Consider the following 6,747-nt stretch of genomic DNA (forward strand, 5'->3'; position numbering starts at 1 on the left):
AGTTTATGGTCTCAATCTCTAGTTCCAGTCTTCTTCCATACAGCACGATGTTCATTTAGTAAATGATGGTCACATTTAGAGCAAAATAGACCATAAAGCAGGGTATGCTTCAGGGCGGGGCTACCTTGTGATTGACAGCTCATTCTCAGTGAGTCTGTCCAGCTCAATATTCACAATGGCAGCTGTCATCCATTTACAATCTCCTGGACCTGGACAGAAATCATCTGATACAGCACCAGCTGCCTTCAGTGGAGCTGCAGAGGTGTACGGCCTCATGTCGCTGGAGGTCATAGTGAAAATGTACCCACAAGGACTCATAAAGTGTGTTTAGGTCAAATTTAAGTAAAGAATTTGAACATTTCTCGTTGTTGGGAACTAGATTCTGAACTGCCACTGAACTGACATCCTATCCAGGCAAACAGAAATATAATCAATGTAATGTAATAAATCAAAGACATGTATCAGTACAGGATTATAAATCTAGTTGTTCGTTGGCAGGCTGCGGTGTAGCGATGCCTCTCTATTAAGGAGGTGTCAAACGTGACAGGAGGGCTCCGCCCTTCAGGGAGCTCGAGCAGCAACGACACTCCACTCACAACTGTTCCCGTGTTAAAATGCAAATTGCTTTTTCCTGACCCCTCTGCAGTGGACAGGGAGGGCCTGTAGCTTTCAAAGTGACCTGCTTTTTGCTTCAAAAGGCCGCACACTATGATGCAGCAGGCGCTCACAGGGCGAGACAGCTTAGCAGATAATATCGTCCATGGCAACAGAGGCAGTTGGCAAAGCAGACAAAAACACCAAAATATAGTCCCACACAGCATTATCTTTAACCCTGTGCAGTGTGAGGTCACTTTTGCAATTCTTCTTTGTATTCTCATGGACACAGAATGATGTTATTTACTCATTTTAAAGTAAAAATAGTAGGAGTGCGGTCAGTAACTTTAAGAAGTAAAATTATTGAATTTGATCAGAAATTTTTATATATTGTAGACATTTCTTGCGTTGGACTTTTTGACCTATCAAACACAGGTATAAGTGATTTCATTAATCATGGCAGTATTTCACTCAGGTGTGTCGGCTCCACAGCTCTGGTATTGTACCTGCTGGTTTACTGGTGCACTTAAAAGGAGCAGAGTCATTAATAATGTTTTAGTTCCACTTGTGTCCTTGTTTAAAGGAGCTAACGGCCACTGCATCTACATGTGCAGCCATTTTTTTTTTATTGTAACTATCAGATGGATTGCCATGACATTTTCTACATACATTCATGGTCCCCAGAAGATTAATCTTATTGATTGGCAATGTTCTGACTTTAAGTTTAGTCCACAGTTGGCTGTAGCATCATATTTACCATACAGACATAAGATTGCTATCAAACCTCTCATCTATCAGCAAGAAAGCAAAAAAGCATTCTTTCCAAAATGTCAAACTGTTCCCTCAAATCTATGATTTTAATGTTTAAACTACCCAGTGTTAATATAAAGTAAAAATGCCAGACTCCACAGTGATAAGACATTGCAGTGCTTTAATAACATGCAGGATCAAACTGTACATCTGCAGACTAATCTCTCCAAAAGTCGCTGCACTAATAAAGTCACCTTCCTCAGATGGATACAGCGCAGCATGCACGATGAAATATTAAACTCACACTGATTAGCTCAGTCGGTAGAGCTGGTAACCCATATACTGAGTTGCTGCAGCGGTCCGGGTTCGAATCCGACCAGCGGCCCTTTGCTGCGTGTCATCCCCCCTCTCTCCACCCACCTTTCCTGTCTCTCTACAGCTGTCTCTATAAAATAAAGCCAACAAAAGGCCAAAAAAATAACTTAAAAAAAAAAAAAGAAATATTAAACTCACACAACATGTTAGTGGGTTGAGCCCAAAGGAAGGCTGCTGTTCACAGCAGACTGACGCAAATCTGGTCTGAATTTCTGGAGCTGACAATCATCTACAGCAGAGAGCCTTTCTGGGCTTCTGTCTGTCTGCCGGAGGATACCCAGGAGACAGGCACATATAATAAATGTGTGAGTGCTGAGTGTATGTGTGTGTCTCCAGAGACAGCCATACTCGTGTTGCAGAGAAGAGTTATAAAAGAGAAATGATGACAGGAAAACCAGAATATAGTGAAATTCAAAAGCATGTGATACAGAGATTAAACTATGGTTACTAACTTAGGATACTTTCATCTCTTCTTTTGCTCATGTATTACTAATTGTTTCTTGACCCCATTCAGTTCCTGGGACACAGCCTCGCTCTGCAATCCTATAAACACTTCTGTCTGTAAAATGCTTTTTGTGTCATGCTTTGGGAAGACTGCAGTATGAGAGCTTCTTTTTTTTCAGAAAAAAAACATTTCTGATCTTTTCTTAAAATAGTGCTATGGGATTCACTTCTACATCACATGTGAAAACCGTGCTTCACCTTCACTGTGACAGTCATCATACCCACACAACAAAATCAGATGTTAATGCCGTCCACGTTTTGTGCCACTGCCACTCCTCTGGTGAAGTTTAGGAAACTACAACCACTAGATAAAAGAAACAATTGTTGATAGGGCACAAAGGTTAGTGTTTTTTCATATTCTGAGACTGGATGTGGTCTTTTACAAGACAAGAGGGAAGTTGAATGACCAAAAGATACACTGGCCCACAAACTACAGTGTCCATGGAACGATATCAACATTTTTTGTGACGATTGTCCTGGACAAAATTATTGCGTTTCACCACATTATCGCGATTATCATGCTGCTGCCATTTCTGATACTGAATACTGGTATTTTTCTGGGGAGGACAGTCTTAACATCCATCCAGCTTGTCACTCCACCTTCATCAGACACTGCTTGAAAAAAAGTATAAACCCTGGCTTCTTCATTGACAACACATTGCCTGTCCTTGATCTGAAAGAACACATCTTCACCTTAAGACCCAGGTTGTAAAAAAACTAATTTTTGTTTAGCTGTGCAACAACACTTTGATTCATCTCCAAATCAATCAATTAGCTCCTTCTGGCCATTCAGCTCAGAGGAGAAAAGGCTGCAGAAGAGATTATTTATCTGCTGGCAGGACGGTTGTCAGGCGACAGGACAACAAACGGCAGCCGTGTGTACTCTGAGCGTCCAGCAGAGCCTGCCGGTTTGTCGAAGGCATAGCTCAGGGAAAAAGGTTAACAAGGACACTCCTCTTTACCGGAGAGACAGCGCCGTCACTTTGCCGGCAAGGGAGCCTCGAACAGGTCTCTGCCACATGCAGCGCAGGAATATTTTAGAATATTAATTGCACACTTAGTATGCTGTTGTCATATGGCTTTTATTAGTATTCCATCAACTCAATGAGGCGTGAAAGGGCCAGATGCTGTGTCCTCATCTATTCCACATATATTCTTGTCTTTTGTCAGCTATCAGTGCAGCGAGTGTCAGTCTGCTCATCACTTCAGTGATCTGATGTCATGTATTTATTAATTGGGCCAGTGAGTTTAAAAATGGATTAATAACACTCAGGTCTGATTATCAAAATGGGGGCTGCATCATTTGTAGAGTAAAGAACCTCTACTTGTCATTCTTGTCAATGCACACATTAGTATTACTGTACTGAGAGGATGCTGTTATTGACCCATGACATTATCCATTCTGCACCTAAACACAATTCTTGGTCACATTGTTTTTCTTTTCTTAAATTTCCACCACACACCTTCACCGTTCTTTAATGCAAAACAAGACTGAACCCATGAATCCGAATAAAATGGAGATTATAGTGCAAGAAGAGTAAAAGAAAACAGTAAATCTAATCTACTTGCAAGCAAAAACAAAAATTTATCTAAGATTCTTTGCTATATCTGGCACCCTCTCTATAACTGAAGTCTGTGGTTTATCAATCCATGTATTCATTTAACATATTAGTTCAGGCATGTGAACCATGTAAGCCCACACCTAGCTGAAATATTTAAAGTCTTTAAACTAGAGCCGACATGTGCAAACACATCTACCAAAGCAGACATATCATTTTGTATAAACAGAACCACAGGTGTGTATGCCCTCCATTTATAACAATATCCGAACATGAATCCAAAGACACAAATGCACATAAGCTGGTAATAAAGGCTAAACCATGCAGGTACCAGCTTCTTGTTCCCAGATGAATGTCCCCATAAAGTTCGTACACAGGTTTGGGTCCCCATAATACCATAAATACACACACACACACACACACACACACACACACAAGTGTCATTTCTGCAATATAAGCTAATGATTAATCTTACACTATCAGGAGGTAATAGATGCACTTTCTTTGTGGTATTGATTAATGACTATCAATGTGTTTATGCATGAAGATATTAAGTTAGTCAGTGAAGAAATCATCTTCAAGACATTTAAAGGATCATTTGATTTTTAAAATACCTGATTATCTACTTCATAGAAGTCCCTCATTTCGATTGCTGCTGCATTTTTGTTTTCCACTTCATTCTTCGTGAGTCACAGCACTTTTTAAATGAGTTGGAGTAGTATCAGGGTTTGATTCCACTTTAACTCTTTTTTTATGGGACCAATAAAGTCCCAAAAGATTTTTTTTATTTGCTTTAAATCTGGTGGGAAGATGTTATTATGTTATTATCTTGTAGAAATAAGACTCATATATTGTGTTCTCGTTAAACAAGATCTCTATCAACTTGTTCCCACTATAAGCATCTTGTGCTCATAAATTCACATTATATTCTCGTAGGATAAAACTCACCATCATTTGGGTGTTCCTGTTCTTGTTTAGCTGTTTCTGTTTATATTATTTATGTTGGTTTATGGGTAATTTTTTTGTGTGTAGATGCTTGTTTGTGCTTTGACATCTTATTTCCCTGAAGTTGACACACTGATGTTCTCTGGCTGTGTAATCATGTACAAGAGGCATTCATTTACAAGTTCACTTCTGCACCCCGGCACTTAGTGATTTACCTCAGTGGAAGTGACTTTTATGACTGTGTTGGAGGTGAGAGTCAATGAAGCACATGAGTGGAGGTCTTCAATAACATTATAACTCTCTTTTACTGCACCCCAGCGCTGTGAGCTGGTGGCTAAGAGCCAGGCAGGAGGAGCAGCTCCTCCATTTCTCCTTCAACACTGTCATTTCTCCCAAGGAAGGTGAGCATTCTTGTGATACTGATAGCCATCAGGAGCACATCTTTTTTTATCTGGTGCTTCCCCTCTGATATCCACACTCAAACTACTTCATGAAATTAAGGAAAAGTGCTAGTTGTGTTGGATTATGGCTCTTTCTATCATGAAAATACTGAGGGGTTGACCAGTTTTCCTCTCACCATAATGTTATGGCCACAGCTTACAAGAGTTAAAATCAAGAAGAATTTATTGTGCTTTACAGAGCATTTGGCCATGTGAGTGAGGAGCTGAAATAGAAGGAAAAATTCCAGGACAACAAATTATCTCCAGGAGTTTTGGTCATTTTAATCAAATTTCAAGTGTTTCGATTAGTCTCTAAACTTCCAGGTTTTCCAGAATACGTGTGAACCCTGCCAGCACTTTTTGGTATGTAACTGTTCAGACTGAGAATTTCTACAACTACAGGATGGATTGGCTAGAACTTTTGTTTAGAAATTCAAGTTCCCCTTCACAATGAGTTGTAGTAACTCTGGTGATCAGTTTTTATATAGTGCCATCATACATTTCTTTAGTTTATGATCAAATATCTGCAAAACTAATGGCATTCCCATCAGCCTCAGTTGCACTTTGTGTTTCATGCAAATTAACAATTGGTAGCATGCTAATCATGATAGTCAAATTAGCATCAATTAATAATGTATTAAACAGCTGGTCAAGTTAGCTATACTAAATATATAGAGTTTGAATGGCCGCAATTCGGTTAGGCAAATTTAGGCACAAAAACTACTTGCATGGGGTTAGGAGAAGATTGTGGTTTGGGTTAAGTACAGATCAAGCAATTTGTAGACATCAGCTTGGGCTCTGGGAACATATGATGGGCATTTTGTAATATTCTATTTTATACATTTTATAGAATACTAATTGATTAAAATAAATCCATAGATCACTGCACCACTTTCCACTCGAAGTGCATTTATCATTTATTTAAAGACAAAAAAGCTGAGAGAGAGCATGCCACCTGCTGTTTTTACTTAACTAAACTTTTTGCTGTATTTTATTGGTTGTTCTTTTTATAGCCCCTTTCAATTCCATACTGGACACACACACATAAACACACACAGTGATGGTGAGAGTCCCTCAGTTCATTAGAGTTTAGATTGGAATCTGTGGCGGCATTGGTTGTGGTGGCTGTACTTTGTCCCCTGTAGGATTGGAGAGAAGGAAAATTGAAACCACAACCTTTGGACAAGCAGACATTTAAGGCCTTGTCAGAGTGAGATAGGGCTTCCCGGTCCTGCCAAACCCTGACGGCCAGCTCCATCACTCTCAATATCCTTCTTCTTACTCACAACAGCCTCCCCCCTCTATAAAAAAAAAGAGATGTGGAGAACAGATAGCTGGTAAGAGACGGCAGAAAGGTACAGACTTCTCCTTTTTCTCAGTGTAGGTTCAAACTGAATGCAAAGGAAAGATCAAGTAGACGTGGGTTCAATCAGGAGGGCACAAACTGGTCACCTTACTCAACCTTTCCTGCATGTCCAAATACACTAACTGCTCGATTTCACCAGGCACAACACGTAGCAGGGACGCAGCCGCCATTCCAGACCATGCTTGAGATTCAAGAAGATGTGGGTTTCAGAAAC

The sequence above is a fragment of the Morone saxatilis genome, unplaced genomic scaffold (assembly GCF_004916995.1).
Source record: "Morone saxatilis isolate NCDOM2014 unplaced genomic scaffold, NCSU_SB_2.0 Contig12, whole genome shotgun sequence".
In the NCBI taxonomy this organism is placed as follows: domain Eukaryota; kingdom Metazoa; phylum Chordata; class Actinopteri; family Moronidae; genus Morone; species Morone saxatilis.